At 43.9% G+C, this 24324-nt stretch overlaps 1 protein-coding gene across 1 annotated transcript in view; it reads right to left on the bottom strand.

Moving 5' to 3' along the window:
- LOC129705854 (potassium voltage-gated channel subfamily KQT member 1-like) overlaps window positions 1-24324 on the bottom strand; it is a 633448-nt gene that overhangs the window by 457429 nt on the left and 151695 nt on the right. The gene's annotated exons all lie outside the window — the stretch shown is intronic.

The raw sequence follows: 24324 nt of genomic DNA, 5'->3' as shown, positions 1-24324 counted from the left end.
TCGTGAGGTACAATTTGGGAGTGGGTATGTTATCCACACAGGCCCGTGGTCTACCCCTATAAGACTGCAGGAATTTCCCTCCACAGATGCAGCTTGACTTGCTGAGTTCTTCCAGTACTTTGTTTTTTGCCCATGATTCCCGCATCTGTAGTCTCCTGTGTTGCTATATTCAGTTTTATTTGCTACTAGGGTCACGGAGCCAGAACAGGTCCTTCTGCTCACCTTGTCCATGCTGAGCAAGATGGCCATGAACCCTTGACTCATTGGCCTGCGTTTGACCCATATCCCACTAAACTTTTCCTGTGCATTTACCTGTCCAAATGTATTAGAAAAGTTGCAATTGTAACTGCCTCAACCACTTCTTCTGGCAGCTTACTCCAAAAATCAACTGTCCCCCATGTGAAATCTTGGAGGATTGGGAAGTATTTGTGTATTTGCACATCTTTTCAGAAAGTGCAGATAATTGTGGACGCAGGCTAGACCATCACCCATGCCAACCTCCACTCCATTGACACCAACTACACTTCTAGCTGCTTCAGCAAGGCCACCAGCATAATCAAGAACAAGTCTCACCCTGGACACTCCCCCTTCTTCCCTTCTCCCATCATGCAAGACGTACAGAAGTGTGAAAATGCACACCTCCAGATTCCTCTCCCCCTTCCCAGCTCTTCCACAAGCTTACTGTCTCTGCCTCTTCCTTTCTCCCCCCCCCCCCCCCCCCGACCTGAAACGTCACCTATTCCTTCTCTCCATAGATGCTGCCTCACCCGCTGAGTTTCTCCAGCATTTTTGTCTACCTCCAGATTCAGGGACAGTTTCTTCCCAGCTGTTATCAGGCAACTGAACCATCCCATCGCCAACAGAAAGCAATCTTGAGCTACCATCTACCTCTTGGGGATGCTCGAACTATCTTTAAACAGACTTTACTGGACTTTATCTAGCACTAAATGTTATTCCCTTTATTGTATCTGTACAGTGTGGACGGCTCGATTGTAATCAGGTATAGTCTTTCTGCCGACTGGTTAGCGCGTAACAAAAAGCTTTTCATTGTACCTCGGTACACGTGACAATAAACTAATCTAATCTAAACTTTGTGATGTGTCGTATAAGAAGCAAAGTGCCTTTTCTTCCTGCTTTGGGTCTGGCAAGTCAGTTCATTATTGAGAAGACTTTGTGATAGACAGAGGGAGATGAAATATACTCCTGTATTGGAAATCAATTCTCATTTTAAATTGCAGTGAATGGTTTGGATCATGTACTTGTTTTCCAATCTTGATGTGGGCCTTTGTGCTTAACTTAGAACTTCCCTAGTGTGGAGTTGAGAAGTAGAAATATATAGGCTTTAGAAGCTGGTGATCACATACCACCACTCAAAATTGCCTGTAACCAAGCCAAGTGATTATCCAGCTCATATCCAGGCAAGGTAGAATTTGCCAGTCAAAAACCAATACTGCCCTTACACTAACTAAGAGTCAAAGCCAGACGTACATTTCTAGCCTTCTGCAATCCATACGCTAACGCTTCAGTTTCTGAGGATGGGTACTGACCCGAAACATCACCTCTCCACTTTCTCCAGAGATGCTGCCTGACCTGCTGAGTTACTCCAGCATTTTACCTCTGTTTTTGGTATAAACCAGCATCTGCAGTTCCTTTTTATTACTAATGCTTTTTCATTCCTTATCAGTACGTGATCACATGAATACCCCAATCTGTTAAGAAATATATGAAAATAAAGCAGTATCGCTCGACTGCTACCGACAGCTCGGCTCAAATTTCTCCCCATCCCCACTACCGCCCCCAGACCCTCCGCTTCATTTGTCACTGCAGATGTTGCTCTCTTTTTTAACAATGCCTTATATAAAAGCTTGAAGGTTCAAGATGAAATCTTGTTTAAAAAAACACAGCCAATGCCAAACTACTGGTTAGGAGGAACTGTCGAATGTGAGTTTCATTAACTTGAAACAGAGAAAACAGATGGGCGGCAGAGTAGCACAGTGGTAGAGTTGCTGCCATACAGCACTAGAGACCCAGGTTCAAAACCGCCAACTTGTGCTGTCTGTAGGAAGTTTGTACGTTCTCCTCGTGACCACGGGGGTTTCTGTCCAGGCGCTCCAGTTTCCTCCCATTGGCTTCAGTAAAAATTCTCAACTGTCCTCAGAGTGTAGAATAGTGCTAGTGAACGGGTGATCGCTGGTCAGCACGAACTCGGTCATCCAAAGGGCTTGATTGAGCGCAGTATCTCTAAAGCCAAATGTCTAAAGAACACCATTAGAGCAGTGGTTGTAGGGCAGTGCGATTTAGGTCATTTGTAGCTCTAGAAACACCAAAGGAATTGTCAGCATCAGACCTCGGCACTGGGCACGTCAACTGCATAAGACTAAACAAAACATTTGAGAACCAAACTAATGCTGAATTAACTGTTTGGTCACGCACAGACAAGCTGGCACAAGTTTGGGTAAAGGCCTGACAACAAATTTCAATGAATAATATTTATGCTTAGGGAATCAATCATGAAGTCGGTATAAAAGTCTTCTTTAAGTGTTTATCAAGTTATTTAATTGACAAGTTAATTAGCGTTCATGGACAGATGGTAGTCTCCTTGCTGCTTAATAAAGGGATCCTTTGATTGGATCCCAACAAGGAACCGCCTTTCACACTGGAATTCACTGGCGACTCTTCCCACTCGATATTCCTAATTTTAAGTCTTTCTCTCTGTCGAACCCACATGTCTCTGCCAAATAATAAGTTGGACTTTGAACTAGATTTGTCAAAGCTGGAAGCTTCGTCAGTGTCACACCTCTTCAGAGATCTTAATCAAGAAGGGAAGGAAAATACTCTTATTTTCATTATATATTTTTTCCATGTGTACAGCTTGTAAACCAAGGCATTGTCAAATATGTAAATGTGCACTGTCAGCAAGACAAAGCACAAGACAAGTAGGCAATGGTTACTGTCTTTGAATTCCTAACTCTACATGGAGACAAGCTAAGTGTGCATCGATCAATCTTGCTGGAGACTAAAATGACTAAGAGGAGAGGGCTAGTCGGCTGAGTGCCAGGCGCCATTATTCACGTCTGATGTTTAAATAAAGGACCACTGACCCCAACGAGACCTCAGATATTCATGGGAGGTCAAAGGTGAAAGTGCACAAGCTGTTCTTCGTGGCTGTACAAAACCAATCCAGGTAACCATTGGCAACGAGAACATGCCCCCTGGTGACTGCTTGATATCAGAATGTATTTTCTTCTTAGTTCCTTTGCCTGAATGCAAACAGCTTTTCAGTTTAATAAATAGCTTGTTGCTACAGTTGAGTACATTTATTAAGGTTAGACCCCGAGCAGATAATGTTACCAAAGTGTGAGACAATAAAGGATGTTTTCAAAAGCACAGATCTGCAAATCCTAACTGGAATTTACAGCTGCAAATTCTAACTGGCGACTGCATATGGACAGGAGAATCGATGAAGAAAAATACTGCATCTAACAATTGATAATCATAAGAAGGCACATTGAATGATCCAAACAACACACATGTCAAGGCAGTACGAGTCGCGGTTAAGGGATTACTGTGCTCCAAAGATTACAGTGCAGCCGTCTCATTAAACGTTAACCCCAATAATATAAGCAGCTCCAAAGGCTTTTAGCCTCTGGTGGAGGGAGATTTTATCTTTGCACGAGAATTCTAGATCACAATTCTCTGCCAAGAATCCTTATCTGGGATCTTGGCGATGCACCATATGAGTTAAATAAGCTAAGTATGGATTAAAAAAAAATATATATATAATGAATGTCATAATTCAGCTCTCCACAACAACTTGTGCAACCTTAATGAAGATAAAAACAGAAGGAACCCAGGGTTCACAAAAGTTATTTATTGAGTTTAAATCTTTTCATAAAGAGAACACGACTCTACAGACATGTATAAGTCACAAATCAGATCAGACCTAAGTACCCTAATTAGAGTCAATTATTATTTTTCTCCAGCTAGTCATTCATTTAATTCCTCTGTGCTGTGGAGTACTTGACTACATTTTGAGCTAAAGAAAAGATCTGGAGTTTATGCTCGATGCTACTCCTCACTGAAAGGGAAGATTTCCCCGGTTTATGTTCATGTAAAGCTTTGTACCTTTTGACAGAGGCAAGGTGAGAAGCAGTGGAGGGAGATGAACCACTTTGCATCCTGAGTAAAGCAATTACACAGGAATGAGTGAAGGCCATTCGCCCTGTATATCACACATTGCCATTTGGTTCATGGCTGTTGCTTAGTTTAGTTTAGAAAAACAGCAGGGAAACAGGCCCTTCGGCCCACCGAGTCGGCGCTGTTCAGCGATCATCCCATACCAAAGCACTATGCTGCACACTAGAGACAATTTACAGTCTTTACCGGCCAATTAACCTACGAACCTGTACTTCTTTGGAGAATGGGAGGAAACTGGAGCACCCGGGAAAACCCACGCCGTGACGGGGAGAACGTACAAACTCTGTACGGACAGCACCCGAAGGCAGGATTGAACCGGGGTCTCTGGTGCTGTGAGGCAGCAACTCTACCACTGCACCATCGTTGTGTCCCGCACTTTTTCCTTTACCTGTTTTTCTTTAGGGGGTGTCTTCACTTAAAAATAAACAAACCATCAGTCCATCTTTTTAAATGTCACCCATTCAGGAAAGTCTGTTCTCTATTTTCATTACTTTCTGAGAGACAACATTTCTCCTCTTTGAACCCTGAATGGCTGCATTCCAATTGTAAGATAGTGAAATATAAATTAATTCTGGATCATATCGCTACAAACACAATACAGTGTGAGTCTGAAGAAGGGTCTCGACCCAAAACGTCAACTATTCTTTTTCTCCAGAGATGCTGCCTGGCCCACTGAGTTACTCCAGCATTTTGGGTATATCTACAGTGTGATATGTGCTTTGGCTTCCTTTCCAAAATTTTGACTTAAACTGATCTAAATGCCTGAAGTAAAGAACAATGGCGACACAACAAACTGCAGATGTTGGAATCTTGATCAAAAAACAAAGTGCTGGAGGAACTCGAACGAGTCAGGCAATATCTGCAGAGAAAATGGATGGGAAACACTCTAGGTTGAGACCATACAACCATGGACAAATTTCAAAAACAGTTTTTTCTGTATTTTCCCCACTGAGTCACTTCACCATGTTATATTTAAGAGGGAGTTAGATGTGGCCCTTGTGGCTGGAGGGATCAGGGGGTATGGAGAGAAGGCAGGTACAGGATACTGAGTTGGATGATCAGCCATGATCATATTGAATGGCGGTGCAGGCTCGAAGGGCCGAATGGCCTACTCCTGCACCTATTTTCTATGTTTCTATGTTTCTAAAGACCAAGGTTGCTTTATCTCTCAACTTTCTAAACTTGCAAGTGTGGCCTCAAATCTGGCCACCATTTCCTGATAAAACTGTACATGTTACAGGCTTTAGATTTTTGTCACAATTACTAAAGAGAGGAAATAACTGGAATGTTATTGCACAGTGATCTAAAAACAAGGATATCACTCAAGCAACAACAGATGTAAATGGGATAAAGTAATAGGGGAAATACCTGGAATGTTATAACACAGGAGAAATCTAAAATCAAGGATACCACTCACTCAACAAAAGATGAAGATTAGTGAAAGTAATATCAAATAAAGTATCTGCTCTGCTTCATAAAATGCATGCTGGTAGGTAATTCTTCTCATATACCAGAAACAAACAATCTGATGGAACTTAGCAAGTCAAACAGTATTAGTGGGGGGGGGGGTACAAAACAAAAACAGTGCAAAAATGCCTCCGACATTCTCAGCGGCTATACATATGTTCACTAGAGTTGTACTTGGTTATGTTCACAACAACCGTCATTATACCAGGCACCCTTGGCACTCGTGTGATCAATGTTTTGGGTTGAAAGCCTGTATTGGGACTGAGGGTGAAGGGGGAAGGTAGCTATGATAAAGAGAAAAGGCGGGAGTGATGAGGCTGGGGCCAGTAGGTGATTATTGTACTGAGGAGGGGTGAAGCATGATGGGAAGATAGAACCAAAGTAGAGCTAGGGCAAGGGGAATGGTGGAATTTGGAGACTAAAAAAGAAGATGAATTATAGTGGACCCAGATCAATTAAAAAGCAGGTGAAGACACGTGGGGGGTGAAGGTAGAAGCAGCTAGGAGGTTGATATGCTTCTAGTATTCTGCCAATATGAGATGCTAGGCCACAATTATCCTTTATACTTGATAAGTTTACAGCACCTCGCCCATTTCACACACTTCATTCTAATCCAACAAAGCCACAGGTATAGATAATGCATGTAGATGCAGTAATATGCATATCTTGTGTCCGACAGGTGAACTTGTTTTTGGTTCATCAGTGCTTTGAGTCACCCATAAATAACATAAAAATCATTCTCAAGGTAGACACAAAATGCTGGAGTAACTCAGCAGGACAAGCACCATCTCTGGATTAAAGGAATGGATGAAGTTTCAGGTTGCGACTCTTCTTCAGACCAGGGTCTCGACCCGAAGAACGTCACCCATTCCTTCTCTCAATAGATGCTGCCTGTCCTGCTCAGTTACTCCAGAATTTTGTGTATACCTTCGGTGTAAACCAGCATCTGCAGTTCCTTCCTAAACATACTTAAGGTGTTAGATTTGTTGAACAAAACTATTTGGGATTGATTTTATATTAAGAAACATTTGCTGGTTCTTCTCCCCATGTCACATCAGGGTTCCATTCCTGAGAACTGACCATCCCTACTTCTCAGTTACCCCTCAGATTCCTATTAAATTTTTCTCCCTTCACCTTAAACCTACGGCCTCAGGTTCTTGATTCCTCTCCTCTGGGCAAGAGACTGTGCATCTACCCATTCTATTCCTCTCATTATTCTATAAGATCACCCCTCATCCTCCTGCACTCCAAAGCATAGAGTCCTAGCCTGCTCAACCTCTCCCTATAGCTCAGTCCCTCGAGTCCTGGCAACATCCTCATAAATCTTCAAACTTCAAAAGGTTAATGTGAGGTAGGAACGGCATTTTAAAGTCAGGACACAAGAAAACAATTACAGCAACCTTCCACTAGACCCGTCAGCTGGAATCATTGCCGACAGAGTAACTGTGTAATCACTTATAGTGTAACAAAGCTGGACCAAGTGGGCAACATCAAAACCCGAATGAAACCAAGAGTTGATTTTACAATATATGCAGTAAATGAAAAAAAAGTGATAATTGATGTGAAGAGAAAGGGATACAAAAACTTCAAATACTATATCAGAGAGGCAGAAGGAATGTCGAGAGGAAAATCTTTGCCTGATAGTTGCATTAACTTTAATTTTATTAGAAGAAAAACACTAAACAAAGTAAAAATAATTAAATACATCTGCTCTGCCCTTTGTAACCATGTAAACCAGAGAGAAATGGCTTGCTCTTTGAATAAATCTTCTGCTTTATTGAAACTGGAAAGACAGGACTTTAAATCTGTGCTCTGGCTGCAGCCAAGAAATCTCTCCTGGTTTTGTATCTGCAACTACTGCTGTGAGCCAGGAGTCAGAATATCAGGATTGTTTCACAGAGGGTTTAAGTTTCTCTTTATCTCCTTCAACTGCGTCGAAGTGAGCTGCCATAACCTGTCCAACTCGCTCCGATGCAGCAGAACCCGACACACCCAAAAAATCCCAATGACACGATTCGGATGAAAGTCAGGGAATTCTTCCAGGCAATATCTTAGCCAGCATCTATCTAGCCGACTTATTTTGTCACAAGGAACGTCAGTAGAAACATGTGTAGGAATGAATAGATGCTGGTTTCCACTGAAGAAAGACACAAAAAGCTGGCGTAACTCAGCGGGTCAGGCAGCAACTGGAGAAAAGAAGTTGGTGATGTTTCGGGTCAAGACCCTTCGTCAGACCTGTCTGAAGGATTTTTAAATATTTAACCTGATTAATGTTGCATTTTTTCCCCCCTTTAATTACTTTCTTTTGATGTGTTTGCTTTTTGTGTTTGCTTTGCTCCTTTTGTTTCTTCTAAACCTATTGATCTTTGAAATTTTGATCTTTGGGTTTAATTTTGCTTTAGGTTTTTATCAGGTTTGGCTCAATGAGAGTACTCTCGCCTCGAGACAAAAGATTAAAGTACAACTCTGCTCATGTTAGCAAGGCTGACATGAGCAGTACCAAGGACTTGTTTCACAGAACTCGATCATACATCCATCAAGACCGTGGATGCCAACAGGGTCAATAAACTCGAAGGTAGACACAAAATGCTGGAGTAACTCAGCCGGATAAGCAGCATCTCCGGAGGGAAGGAATGGGTAACGTTTCAGGTCAAGACCCTTCTTCAGACTGCTCAATCAGACAGGATCAATAAGCTCATCAGGAAGGCTGGCTCCATCCTGGGGATGGAATTGGATTCATGGCAAGAGGTCTTGGAGGGGAGGATGCTCCTCAATTTACAATATATAAAGCCAATTGACCAACAAACCTGTACATCTTTGGCGTGTGGGAGAAAATCGTCGCACCTTGGAAAACCCATGCGGTCACAGGAAGGACGTAAAAAATCCGCACAGGCAGCACCCATAGTCAGGGTCGAACGTGGGTCTTTGGCACTGTAAGGCAGCAGCTCTATTGCTACACTTTGGTAGAATGAACTCATAACAGTCTGACCATCTATCACCCTCAAACAAGATGCAGCTGGAGAAGATCATCGCAGTGTCTACGTCAATCATTTGGAAGCAAGTAGGAATACAAAGGAGGTGAACATAAATATTACGGACTCGTTGGCTGGTATTTTGCAAAATGACCTGAATGCACAATGTTTAGACAATCCAACCAACCAAATAAACCAGGAGTTCCACACTGAACTGGAGACCCCAGGAATGGCCAGTGCTGTGATAATTTGAAGCCAGATTGTTCAGTACAGCTGGGCAAATGGAAATTGGGGACCGCCAGTGTTTTCAAAGGCTGGGAGATTCCAGCTTCTGACCGGCAGCATGCGACTGAACGTGTTGATGAGGGACGGCCAAATTAGCAGTCGGCTTGGCAAGCAGCGAGATCCTCTGCCAATCAATCTACCATACAACTGACAACTACCGGTCTGTGGGTTAGACAACACAGTCACTGAATCATTAACGGACCATTGAACCGATGACATATACAGCGTGGAAACAGGACCCTCGGCCCACCCTGTCCATGCCGATCATCAATCACCTGTTAGTTCTCTATTATCCCACTTTCTCCTTCTCCCCCTGCGCGCCAAAGGCAATTTGTAGAGGCCAATTAACACACAAACCCACAAATCCGCACACCTTCAGGATGTGGGAGGAAACCGGAGCACATGGGGGAAACCCACCTGGTCACGGGGAGAACGTGCAAACCTCACACAGACAGCACCCGAGGTCAGGATGGGACCAGGGTTCTCTGGCGCTGTGAGGCAGCAGCTCTACCAGCTGCACCGCTGCCCTTTATGATACTCATCTATTCCTCACAAAGGACTGAGGAAAAACTGGAATGTTTTCTTCTTCTCCAAACCAACACCTAATCCTTAACTAAAACCACACAGAAGACATTATCTCATCGCATTTGGTGGAACTTGACTGAATTCCATTTTGATGCCTCACCACCCTTCACTCTGAACTGCTTGGAGTTGGCCCGAAGATGTGAAAAAGTGCTGTATCAATGCAAATTACTTGTCTTTCATTTTCTCATCATTTATTTCCCTCTTATTGCCTATTTTCCAGCGCTCCTTCATTCAGACCCTTTCTGCCGTGACTGAATCTGTGAAAGGCAGAGCTGGCAGTCGGACCCCAAGACTTCAATTGGATCTTTTGGCAGCACTGACAAAAGTCTTACCACAGGTCTTGGCAGCCTTTGAAACATTTGTCAAACCTCTGGCAATGGTGAGGTGGATGGTTTCCCAGGAATCTCGACATTGATTTTACACTTTACAGAATTCATTGGGAACATGACAAAGCACCCTAAATCCTCGTGTGAATTAAATTCCGCAAAGGGGATTTTCTTTGCTGTAAATTGGGGTAGGGGCCAAGACGCAACTTCCCTGCGATGCAGGCAATGCAACAGAAGTGACTGGGAGAGACAGCAATTCCCCTTCTGGTTGCCCCTTGCTATGGATCTCTGAACAACCAACTAGCGACAGCAGCCTGATGCAAACTTCGCTTTGCCGTTTGCAAAGATTTCAGGGCCTGTCGGACTCTGATTATGCAGGGTTACTGTCTGTGCTCCGTCCTGGCATTAAAAGCGCTTTAATCAGACTGATATTTCCAGCTCAAGAAGATGCAGCTGGTTCATGAATAAAGTGTGCGCTCCTGTGGTTGACTTCAAAAAGATCCGGGCTGCATTTAATGCCGGAGTTGATTTTTCTTCTTCTTACATTATGCAGTTAAATAATATATAATCACATGTACTGATTTATAGATTAGGGTGAATGGAGGGCAATTGCATTGCAGGACCAATTACAGTACGTATTCATCTCCCCAGCCATATACATCAATTATTTGTCTTTCAAAGGATAATGAAAAGAAGTGCCTGACCAATGGATTTATCAGTCCAAACATCTTAACCAAGCCAGACTACAGACCCATTCAAGCTGCTCACTAGTGTGGGTTGTTTCTCTCAAAGTAAAATGAGTGGGCTTTTTCTATATGGGTTCTGGAGGGCAGAGTTCCCCATTTTATCGGGATGCATCGCAGCACGGTTTGGGAACAGCTCCATCCAAAGCCGCAAGAAAATGCTGAAATTTGTAGATGCAGCCCAGACCATCACACAAACAAACCTCCCTTCCATTGACTTCATTTACACCTCACACTGCCTCGGTAAGTCCACCCGCATAAGCAAGGACGAGTCACATCCGTTACCAGTCCCTCTTCTCCCTCTTCCCATCGGGCGAAAGGTACAGAAGTGTGAAATCGCTCATCCAGATTCTGGAACAGTTTATTCCCAGCTTTTATCAGGCAACTAAAACATCTTGCCAACAACTGGACAGCAGTTATCAAACTCATTAGAGTCCCTTGGCCTATCTTTGATCTGACTTTACTGGACTTTAATTTGCACTAAATAGTATTCTCGTTATTCCCTTCCTCCTTTATCTGCACACTGTGGACGGCTTGATTATATTCATGTATAGTCTTTCAGCTGACTTGTTAACATGCAACAAAAAAACTTTTCACTATATCTCGGTACACGAGACAATAAAGTAAAGTAAACCAAAAGTTTTGGACCTGCTTTAAAGATTTAAATGTCAATAAAACTCACACGCTAAATAAAATGTTTTCATACAAAATTCAACCAAAAATGTCATTGCCTGCAAGAAAGACACAAAATGTTGGAGTAAACAGGCTCCCTGAATACAGCTCCCTTCTTACTGATTTAAGTGTGTTATGAATTTTGCTCACACCTAAAGGCTTAAATAAGGTTGGTCTGATGGTAACAACTTGCGTTCATACAGGTTAGGGATGATTGCACACAAACAATCTGTCACCATGTTTGCTTAAACCACTATTATGAAAACAACCCCTGACTGGGCAGTCAGCTCCGTGTCGGTAAATGTTACAAGTTTTCCATCTTAGTTTGGCTCAGGGGAATTCCCGACATGCTCCAGCACACAGCTGCATCAACAGTAAGTGAAACCGGCCCTCACACTCCAGCACTTAGCAGTTCTCAAAGGAGCAAGCGTTTGCTGGCGGTTCGAGTTGGCAGGAATGATCAACACCAGGGCGCGATTAGTGCCTGCACTTGATATGCCCCCTGGTCCTGCCAATCTCCGGCTGCCATTACGGATTCCTCAATGGCATATAACAGGAAGCCACCATCATTAGGGAAAAGGCAGGATCTCCCAGTCAACCATTCCGCACTGGATCTTTCACGGATTTCAGAAAGAGCTAATGCAATTTTAATTACGGGTGTCAGAGGTTATAGGGAGTTGGTGGAGAATGGTGTTAGGAGGGAGAGATAGATCAGCCATGGCTGAATGGTGGAGTAGACTTGATGGGCCGAACGGTCTAATATCACATGATATTATGATCCAATCGGCAAGACATTTACAGGAAGCAAAGTGTTTTTCCTGAAATATTCTTTCTATTAGGCATGCAGGATTCTGGATTATATGCCACTAACAGAAGGAGACATGGGTAAAAAAAACTATGGATGCTGCCTGTATGGAGTTTGTACGTTCTCCCTGTAACCACGTGGGTTTTCTCTAGGTGCTCCGGTTTCCTCACACACTCCAAAGACGTATGGATTCGTAGGTTAATTGGCTTCGTTAAAAGTTGTAATCTGTCCCTAGCGTGTAGGATAGTGCTAGTGTATGGGGGTGATCGCTGGTCAGCGCGGACTCAGTGGGCCGAAGGGCCTATTTCCACCCTGTAAATGTAAAGTCTAAAAGTCTAAAGTTGTTTACTAATGGGGTTCTACTCATTGACCTCCAAACCCCACACTCCCTGATGCCTAGTCTGTTGTGAGCCATTTTTATTTCAACAGATGCCAGCAGAGCTCCTAAGTATATTTGACCTCTAATTTATTTAAAAAAATAGTTCAACTGGGATCTTACTCCTGTTTTCCTACAGGGGCCTGCTTGAAATAGGCAATACAGAAGCAAATTTGTAGAGCTCCTCTCTCATATCTCCAGAGACCCAGGTTCATTTCTGATCTCCACTGCTGTCTGTGTGGTGTTTGCATGTCCCCCTTGTGAGACTGTATAGATTTCCGGGTGCTCAGGCTTCCCCTTGCATCCCGAGGACATGCAGGTCAGTAGGTTAATTATACACTGTATCTTCTCTATCTTGTTTAGTTGGATGGTAGACTCTGGGGGGGAAGTTGATGGGAATGTGGGGAGAGTTAAACTGGCCTTAGTATAGATGGTTGGAACTGGGAATTGTTTTAATATTGTCTGGTTCAGTCACATCCAGGAAGTGGAAATAGACAGGGCTAAAACTTCAAATGTGTGCCTCCATGGATCTTAGAGATTAAGAACATAAGACCTAGAAATAGAAGCAGTAGTAGGCTATTTCACCATTTGTGCCTACTCTACCATTCATCTTGGCTTGAGAATCCATCCCCCCTTACTCAGTCTGAAGAAAGGTCTCCACCCAAAATGTCACCTATTCCTTTTCTCTAGAGATGCTGCCTGATCCGCTGAGTTACACCAACATTTTTTGCCTACCTTCGGTATAAACAAGCATCTGCAGTTCCTTCCCACTACGCCACTGTGCCGCCCTAAGCATTGTTGTCATAGGTTTGAGGACAAGGCAGAGGGATTGCAATGGAGAAAGGGAAAAATACTGGAGGAAAAACAGTTTCTTATTACTTATAACGATGCAGAGACCATTCAGCCCATCGGTTCCATGTAAGCAATCCCATAGTCCTATTCCACTTCTCCTTATTTCCCTGTATTACTGCAGTCTATTCTTTCTCATACAGCCATCAACTTTCCTTTAGTGCCACTTAAACCTCAGAACATTAACATGAGGTGTCAAGACACCATCAAAAATGCTGGAAATAAAGAGGTAGCCTGGGCATTCACATAAGTGAGTTCAGAGCAGTCAGACCCATGGTATCTCATTGAAACAATACAGTAAAAAAAAAATTGGACAAACAGAAACCACTGCTTCTTTGCCAATGCAACAGAAATAAATAAAGGATCGGGTGGCCTCTATTTGTAATACGCCCCCTTAGGCAGCTAATGTCAGTTCTTGTCATGTACAGTGTCAAACCAGGTAATAAGCCAGTCACATTTGACAAATACCATGCGTTGTTGGAAACCAGACTAAAGTGTCGTACAATGGAACGAAGGCTACATCTTGTCAATCCAGCTGAAGGGAAAAATTGTTTTAACCCTTTCACTAATCCACTGCCTTACGCTCTCATTTGTTTCACAATAACAACCACCGCCTGTCCTGCATGAACATTTCACCATCAGCTTAAATATTACACTGCTCGCAAACGTGCCTCTGAGCAGTCCTGTCAAAAGAATCACAAATCAGCCCTCTCCTGTCAGTCACCACACAATAAGAAACCTCTGCACTGATCACTTGTGACACCAAGCAGGGTGGGAAAAGTCAGTCATACAGCGGGCAAATGGCAAGGAAACAGACCCATTGGCCCAACTTGCCCACACCGACCAACATGTCCCAGCTGTACTACTCCCACCTGCCTGTGTTTGGCCCATCTAAACCTGTCCCAACCATTTACCTGTCTAAATGTGCAGGAAGGAACTGCAGATGCTGGTTAAAACCGAAGATAGACACAAAATGCTGGAGTAACTCAGCGGGACAGGCAGCATCACTGGAGAGAAGAAATGGGTGACGTTTCGGGTCGAGACCCTTTTTCAGTCTGAAGAAGAGTCACAACCCGAAACGTCACCATTCCTTCTCTTCAGAGATGCTGCCTGTCCGCTGACTTACTACAGCTTTTTGTATCTAACTACCTATCCAAATGTCTCTTAAATTGTGCAATAGTGCGTTCCAGATGTGTTTTGGCTCATACTTGAGGTAGGTAAGCTTGAGTCATAATAAGGGTTCAATCCTAACTACGGGTGCTGTCTGTACGGATTTTGTAAGTTCTCCCTGTGACCGTGTGGCTTTTCTCCAGGAGCTCCAGTTTCCTCCCACACTCCAAATATGTCAGATTTGTTGGTTAATTAGCTTTAGTAAAAATTGTAAATTGTCCCTAGTGTGTAGGATAGTGGTAGTGTACAAGGATCGCTGGTCGGCGCGGACTCAATGGGCTGAAAGACTGTTCTATCCCGTGCTGTATCTCTAAACTAAACTACAGCTTCTCGAATGAACTGGCAGTGGCTGATCTTAGGAACTAGCTGTAAACCATCCCATCACCAACTAGAGTGTGGTTCTGACCTACCATCTACCTCAATGGTGACCCTCTAACTATCTTTAAGTGGACTTTATTTAACATTATCTTGCATTAAACAATGGTCTCTTTATCCTGTATCTGTACTGTGGATGGCTTGATTGTAATCATGTATCGTCTTTGCACTGACTGGATAGCATGGAATAAAAAGCTTTTCACTGTACCCCGGTAGACGTAGCAATAATAAATTAAACTAAACTAAAGGGCCCGTCCCACTTTCACGGCTTAATTCATGACCTCTGCCGAGTTTGCCCTTGACTCATACTCGCAGAATGGTCGTCACAAGGTCGTAGATAGGTCATAGCAGGCCGTGATGCTATTCGTAGGTACCCGTGGCATCAGTAGGTTGGGGCGTTTTTTCTAGCCTGATGAAAAATGTTCACGAGTAAAAAGGGTCGTGGAAGTGGGACAGGCCCTTAAATTAAATGCTATTCCAATGCACGTATCAAGTATGATCGTGTTTATCTATAGTAATATTTTTACTGAACTGGATGCAAAAAAGGAATTTCGCTGTAACCTCAGTACATGTGACAATAAAATACCAGTGAAACCTGTCAGGGTAATGGTCTGCATTATTCACTCAAGCAAAAACCTCTGCAGGATGATCTGAAAATGTGGTTTGCACACTGTTTCATATCGCACTGTGAAGCTGGCAGACTGAATTCCTGCTCCGACTCAGATCAAAAATCTGTAATTGAACTCAGCATAAACTCCATTGCACAGCCATAGACATGTTGTGTAGGAAGGAACTGCAGATGAGGGTTTAAACCGAAGATAGACACAAAAAGCTATCGTAACTCAGCAGGTCAGACAGCATCTCTGAAGAGAAGGAGAAGCGATGACATTTCGGGCAGCGACCCTTCTTCAGACTGAGAGTCACGTAAAAGGGAAACAAGAGATATATAGATGGTGATATAGAGAGATATATAACAAATGAATGAAAGATATGCAAAAGTCATTGTACTAGCTTCTAAGTAATCTCGTTGACTATAATTCGTTTTCACCGAGCCCACAGCTAACAATTGCCTGTTTCCTTTATCATCGTTACATTTTGCATATCTTGCCGAAATGTCACCTATTCCTTCTCTCCAGAGATGCAGCCTGACCCGCTGAGTTACTCCAGCATTTGGCGTCACAGAAATATTATATTCTGTAATGAATTTCCAAGGAATGGGGCTGCTCGACTCCATTCCGATTCATTACACATGTGGAAACTAGAATTGGGAAAAGATATGGGAAATCATATCAGTCATTGCCCCTGCTGAACACACTGCAAACCAGTGGGGATTCTGAGATGCCCCCAGTCATATAGCAGGAGGGTGATTGCCACCTCAAACATAGAGAGTGTGCAAGTAAACCGTTAGACTGGACAAAAGGAAACATGTCAACATTCCCTGTCCAAGGATGAAGTTTGTGCTGTGGGAAGGGGGGGTTGGGGGGTGGGGTGAAAGTAGGATTGTGAGTGTACAGAGTTGTAATAATGTAACTGAGCGACCTTCCACTGATAAAAATGACCCAAGTACAATCCGACAGGTCACTGTGCAACAGATTTTAAATCAAAACATTGGCCACCGATGAATTTCTGGAAAACAAAACATAAGGAAAAGAGCAAATACGGTAGCTGAGTGGAGACGGGCAAAGCTGGTGATTGCTAAACCGTCCAAGTTAATGACATGTTTGGAGGGATCTGTCTCCTAGGAGGCAGCGAGATGAATAGGGCACATTCTGGGCTCATAAATCTCTTGGTCGAGGAGCAGACTGGAACATGGGCACCTGTTGATTCGACCAGAAAAACAAATTAGCAGCACCGTGGCTTTACATAAACCCATTGCTCCTGGCGCCTTCTTTACTTTTCTTATCTGTTCTGCAGTGCTGGGTGCATCGAAGGTACAGGCAGGAGAGCGGCGAGGAGATTAATGTTACTCAGGGGGGATGAGACACCATTGTTATCCTCGTCCGCTGGAGGTATCGCATACTCCTTTTTATTACCCTTATGCAATCCAAAGTAAACTTAAGCCTGTGACCTTCTGAAAACCGAAGGCTGGAGGCTGTTACATTTCCTTGGCAAACTCTCAGTCTACACATGATCTCATTTGTTATTTTCTGTCGGGGTGGGTGAAGGCACATCGATTTGTCTCTCTCTATGTAGACACAGTTCCTACGTGTGTCCTAGCAAAGTCATAAATAACATCCGCCGTGTCTATGAGTGTGGTCGCCTGTTCCCCTGTGACCTGTCTGCGCCCTCTGACACAGTTGATTGCATTATCATCCTCCAACGTCTCTCCACTGTCCACTGCCGGTGCCCAAGAAGAGCAAGGTGACATGCCTCAATGACCACCGAGCATTGGCACTCATGTCCGTGGTGATGAACTACTTTCAGAGGTTGGTCGCGGCGCATATTAATAAGGGCCTGGACCCACTATAATTTGCCGACCACCACAACAGATCAACAGTGGATGCAATCTTGTTCTCTCTCCACTTCGCACTGGGCCACTTGGACAATAAGATACATATATCAGGCTATGGACACAACGTGGGAAATAACTCAGCAGGTCAGGCAGCATCTCTGGAGAAAGGGGAATTGTCATAGAGTCTTACAGCGTGGAAACAGGCCTTTTGGCCCAACACACACATGTCCCATCTCCACCAGACCCACCTGCCTGCATTGGCCCATATATAAACCTATCCTATCCATGTACCATCACCTTAAACCTATGTCCTCCAGTTCTCGATCCCCCTACCCTGACTAAGAGACTGGGCGTGTACATTCCGTTCATGATTTTGTGCACACCTCTGAAGAAGGGGCTTGACCCGAAACGTTACCTATTCCTTTTCTCCAGAGTGCTACCTGACCTGCTGATGTTTTCCAGCATTTTGTGTCTATCTTTGGTGTAAACCAGCATCTGCGGTTCGATCCTACACATGCATCAGGCTATTGTTCATCAACTACAGCTCGCCGTTCAACACCATCATCCCCTTTAAACGTTTCATCAAACAGGGAACTGGGTCTTGCTTGTCCCTTTACAATTCCTCGTCGGCAGAACTCAATCAGCACAAATTGACAACAACCCTTCATCCTCAATGACCATCAGCACAGGAGCACCTCAAAACTGTGTGATCAGACCCTGCTCTATTCTCTCTATACTCATGACTGTGTAGCCAGACACAGTACTAATGGCATCTTTCAATTCGATGACAATACCATTGTTGTTAGATGAACAATGGGGAATGATGTGCCAGAGTTCAGGGGGGAGATGGATAATCTGACTCAATGGTGCCAATACAACGATCTTGCTCTCAATGTTAGCAAGATCAAGGAGCTAACTTCAGGAAGGGCAATCCAAGGATCCATGAAGTAGTCTTCATCGAAGGGATGATGCTGGAGAGAGTCAGCAACTTGTTTAGCTAAGTTCTTGCAACATTTCTTGTTTTAGTTTCAGATTGCAGTATCCGTATTTTTATTATATATGCAGTTCTCGGCCATACTATTACTTGCCCTCCTTGTATCATTGGCAAGCTGCTCTCAGTAACTTAATCTGATAGAACAGCCCCGGTGCGCACGTGATAACACTAAGGTGGCGCAGTAGTAGAGTTGCTGCCTTACAGCGCTTGCAGCACCAGAGACCCGACTTTGTGTGCTGTCTGTACGGTGTTTGTATGTTCTCCCTGTGACCTGTGTGGGTTTTCTCCGATATCTTCAGTTTCCTCCCACACTCGAAATACATACAGTTTGTAGGATAATTGGCATTGGTATAATTTTAAATTATCCCTAGTGTGTGTTGGGTAATGTTAATGTGCAGGGATCGTTGGTTGGTGTAGACTTGGAGGGCCGAAGGGCCTGTTTCCGTGCTGTATCTCTAAACTAAACTAAGCTCTGCCTCAACAATACACTCTGTTGATCTCTTAACTGGCTGCAAATTGTCTCCCAACTTAATGATCAGCCAATGCTTTGCCTGCCGCCAGCAACCCCACGCCATCATCTGCAAACTGAAGTTGAGTTCATAAGTTCCAGGAGCAGGATTAGGCCTTTTGGCCCATCAAGTCTACACTGCCATTCATTCGTGGCTGATCTATCTTTCCCTCTCAACCCCATTCTCCTGCCTTCTCCCCATAACCCCTGACATCCGTACTAATCAAAATTGATGAAAAATAAGTTGTGAAGTGGAAGTAGGACATCTCGAACATTTATGCCAATGGAACAACTTAACCAGTGAGGTTTAAGGATTGACAAATAAATAGAACAAAGACTGAGGAGAATTCAACATTAAACTTTGATACTGAGAACTAAATATTGAACGAAGAGAAAGCAAATAGAAATTAAAAAATATATTTTTAAATCGCAACAATGCACTCTTAAGGTGTGGGGGAAAGATTTAATAGGAACCTGAGAGGTAAGTTTTTTACACAAAGGGCGATGGGTAGGAGAGTTTAAAAGGATAGGGTCTTAACACAGGCAGGTGGAACTAGTGTAGATTGGACATGTTGGTCAGCATGGGCAAGTCGGGCCGAAGGGTCTATTTTCATGTTGTATGATGACTATAAAAACTCCCTGAAAAAAAAGGGCTTCACATCTAAATTTTCGCATCCTGAGTCAAAGCAATTAATTGGTACATGTAGGAAAGAACTGCAGATGCCAGTTTACACCGAAGATAGATACAAAATGCTGGAGTAACTGATACTAATCAAGAATCTATCAATCTCGACCTTAGAAATATCCATTGACTCGGCCTCCACAGCTGTCTGGCAATCACCTATTCCTTTTCTCCAGAGGTGCTGCCTGACCCGCTGAGCTACACCAACTTTTTGTGTCTATCACCCATTATTAACTCAGCTTTGAGTGGGCAGTATCATCAGTTAAAGATAACAAGATAAAACAGTTCTTATTATTTGTGCACATACGATGGGTGTACGAAGTGTTGATGACAGCAGTCATAAAACAGAGGCCAAATTAGATAAATATTTCAACCGGTTTGACTGAATATTTAAGGCACAACTGTGGAAAAAAACTGCCAAGCAAAATGTTGTTGGCAAGAAGGTGAGCAATAGTAGGGAAAACATACAAAGGCACAGTACATGCATCAAGATTATTTACAAAACTGAACACTTAACCAAATTTACAGACATTAAGTCTTTAAGCTCCTGTTACAGTCAACTGCCTGTGACATTGTTACAAAGCAGACACATCACATGAGTCCCCTGTTTAATCAGGGTACTGTGTGAACATATAATTATGGGCCTGTCCCACTTAGGCAATTTTTCAGGCGATTGCCGGCAATTGTCTACTTGCTGGCAGTCGCCTGAAAAACCGGCAACTGGAACGGCGACTGTCAGAGCGGAACACACACACACACACACATCGCTTCATTCACCAGCCCGTTATGCAGGCGGGGGACAGGGCAAGCGGGGGGATCGCTGTCTGAGTGAAATTCACACGGTGCTAAGCCAATGTGATACAGACACGCACCACGATGAACAGGAAGGTTGGCGCTGTAATTAAGACAGCTGAAGCACAGTGTATGGTAAGACCTTTAAAAGAGGGGTGGGGGGGGAGAGGGGAGAGGGGGAGAAGAAGGGAGAAGGAGGGACAAGGAGGGACAAGGAGAGACAAGGAGGGACAAGGAGGGACAAGGAGGGACAAGGAGGGACAAGGAGAAGGAGTGGAGACAACATTTAAGAAGCCAGAGATACACGGCTGTGAAGCTCGGCGGACATTAACATTACCGGTCGGTTATCCTTGGTTCTGAAAACTACTGCTTACGGTTTTTTTTACCCAATGAGCCAATTAAATTCACTGGTCAGCACCTGCTACAGCCTACGAGAACCTTCGACTTCCTGGCAACCCACTAGGACCTCCTGGCGACCCACCTACGGCACGAGAATTCTCGCTACTCTCCATAGAAACATAGAAACATAGAAAGTAGGTGCGAGAGCAGACCACCAGGTCCATCGAGCCCGCACCGCCATTCGCTCATGGCTGAACACTAAACAGACACACTTACCCACAAACAGTAGACACAAGACACAGAACACAAGACACTACCCTCCCCTTTATACCGCTATCACCCCTCTCCACCCCAAGAACCTCGTGATCTCCTGGGGGAGGCAAAAAAACGGATAAAAACCCAGGTCCAATTCGGGAAAAAAATCCGGGAAATTCCTCTCCGACCCCAATCTAGGCGATCGACACTTGTCCAGGAGATCACTCAGGTCTTACTATACTAACCATACCTAGGTCCATATCCCTGCCCTCTCCCCGTAGCCCCTTATCCCCTTGGCAGCTAAAAAAACATCTATTTTAGTCTTAAATATATTTAAAGTTTCTGCTTCCACTGCTCCCTGGGGCAGTGAATTCCATAAATTAACCACCCTCTGGGTGAAGAAGTTCTTCCTCATCTCAGTTTTAAAAGAGCCCCCCCTTATTCTGCAACTATGTCCCCTAGTTCTAGTTTCCCCGATCATTGGGAACATCCTCGGTGCATCCACCCGATCAAGGCCCCTCACGATCTTATATGTTTCAATGAGATCGCCTCTCATTCTTCTAAACTCCAAAGAGTAGAGTTCCAGCCTACCTTTCCTCATATGCAACCCCCTCATTGCACTTGTAAACCTTCGCTGCACTGCCTCCAGGGCTAGTACATCCTTTCTTAAGTATGGACCCCAGAACTGTACACAGTATTCCAAATGTGGTCTCACTAATACTGTGTACAGCTGCAGCAAGACCTCCGTGTTTTTATACTCAATCCCCCTAGCAATAAAGGCCAAAACTCCATTGGCCTTCCTGATTGCTTGCTGCACCTGCATACTAACTTTCAGTGATTCATGTACTAATACCCCTAGATCCCTTTGCGTTGCATTACAACGCAGCTCCTCCTCATTTAGAAAATAACTTGCCCTATCATTTTTTTTCCCAAAGTGAATGACTTCACATTTATTAGTATTAAATTTCATCTGCCAAGTTGTTGCCCACTCACCTAGCTTATCTATATCCTTTTGCAGACTCTTCCTATCCTCCTCATCCCCTACTTTTCCTCCCATTTTTGTATCGTCCGCAAATTTTGATATATTACACTTGGTTCCCTCCTCCAAATCATTTATATAAATTGTGAACAACTGGGGTCCCAGCACCGACCCTTGCGGAACCCCGCTAGTTACTGGTTGCCATCCCGAGTATGAACTGGTAGCTTCATTCTAGTCAGCGCTAATTTTTCAACATGTGGAAATAATCGCGGCGACCATAATGAGGCCACGGCTAGTTCCCAGAATGCGGGAACAGCTCACGACCATGAAGGCGACTCCCCGGCAACCACCCAGCGACATTGTGGCGACTGCATAGTCTCCTGCAGTCGCCTAAAAAGTCGTCTAAGTGGGGCAGGCCCATTCGAGGCATTGAAAAGATTCCGTCCATGCTCTATGCTACAACCCTGACCTAGCCCTAATCCTCTTCTTTTTGTCTATTTTTATCTATCCTGTTCATGGTTTCCCCACAGTACTGGGTCCTGCCTACGGTTTCACTTTGAAAACCTCATGCCCGCATTTAGTGTATAGATCACATTATTGTTTCCAGTGCTGTGTCAGAACATCATTGAGGGAGGCACGGTGGCACAGCAGTAGAGCTGCTGTCTTACAGCGCCAGAAACCCGGGTTCCATCCTGACTACGGTTGTTGTCTATACGTAGTTCGTACGTTCTTCCTGTGACCGCGTGGGTTTCCTCCGGTTTCCTCCTACACTCAAAAGATGTACAGGTTTGCAGATTAATTGTCTTTGGTGAAATTGTAAATTGTCACTTGTGTGTGGATAGTGTTAGTGTACGGATTGATCGCTAGTCTGCGCGGACTCGGTGGGCCGAAGGGCCTGTTTCCGTGCCATAAGTCTAAATATGGGACTAAGATAAAAGGATGACCCATCTTTGCACTCGTGATGCCAGTTGGTTATTTGGGATATAATATTGCCAGCGAAGACCAATGATCTAATACTAGTATAAGGTATATAAACACTGATAACATTTCTTAGCTACAAACACCATTCTAAATGCTTCCTTTTCACTTTGTGCACAGTTGACTTTGCTCCAAGTTGGATGATGGGGTGTGAAAGCGGTGGATTTTCCTCTGCCTCAGCTGGCAGTAGTTTATTACTTGATGGTTCAAATTGGGTGCCAGATGGATGGCACGGACTAGCATCTGTAGTTAATTGGCCTCTGTAAATTGTCCATCAATGAGAAAGTGGGATATGGTACGATACAGTACGATAGAACTTTATTTATCCCACGAGGGAAATTGATGTCAACAGTCATAAAACGCTAGATACATGAAATTAAAGTGAAGGCTGGAAAGTAATGGGGAATGTCAAAGATTGGAGGGGGGGGTGTCAGTCTACCCCATGTCAGAAGGGGGAGGAGTTGTACAATTTGATAGCCACAGGGGAAAAGGATCTCCCTGTGGCATTCTGCATTGCATCTTGGTGGAACCAGCCTGTTGCTGAATGTGAACAGGTAATCGATGGGTCAAAGGGCCTGTTTCCATGCTGCATCTTTCAATCAATCAGTGGGCCCATTCCAACACTGCTGAATACTCCAGCAAACTTTATAGATGCACTGTAGAAAGCATCCTGACAGGTTGCATCATGGCCAGGTACAGCAATTCCAATGCAGAGGAATGCATGAGGCTGCAGAGAGTGATGGACAGCCCTGTTCAACACAGACACAGCTCTCCCTACCATCAAAAGCATCTACGTGAGTCATTGCCACAAAAAAGTGGCATCTATCGTTAAGGATCCCCACCATCTGAGCCATGCCATCTTCTTAATGCTATTGAGTAGGAAAGAACTGCAGATGCTGGTTTAAACCGAAGATGGACCCAAAATGCTGGAATAACTCAGCGGGACAGGCAGCATCTCTGGAGAGAAGAAATTGGTGGCGTTTCGGGTCGAGACCCTTCTTAATGGTATTGTTGGGAAGGAGGTACAGGCTCCTTAGGTTATACGCCATCGTGTTCAGAAACATCGACATTCCAGCAATCATCAGACTCTAGAACTGACCTGCACAACCCTAATCCTACCGTCAACCACTGGGAACCACCTCTTGCGCAACCGTAGACTTGTTTTCCTGATTGTGTTTTACACTAATGTTTTGTCTTTTTGCAGCCTTTTTATTTTAATGTCCTGCAGACGCTATGTGTAATTTATCTATGATTTATGTTTTTATGTGTTGGCTGAATCAATGTGCCTGTGATGCTGCTGCAAGCAAGACTTTCATTGTACCATATGAATGAATGAATGTATGAATGAATGAATAAATGCATGAATAAATGAATGAATGGATGAATACTCTATTATCTTACTGAACGTACATATGACAATAAAATTGACGTCCATAAATCCTCACCAGTGGCGGGTTTTGCTTTGACACAGGTTTCCCTCATAGGAATCTGGCTGAACTTGCCTGTTTAATACCTTGCTTCAC

Source organism: Leucoraja erinacea, chromosome 18 (genome assembly GCF_028641065.1).
Source record: "Leucoraja erinacea ecotype New England chromosome 18, Leri_hhj_1, whole genome shotgun sequence".
NCBI lineage: Eukaryota > Metazoa > Chordata > Chondrichthyes > Rajiformes > Rajidae > Leucoraja > Leucoraja erinaceus.
The sequence above is the reverse complement of the archived record's forward strand: the minus strand, read 5'-3'. Positions and strand labels throughout refer to the sequence as shown.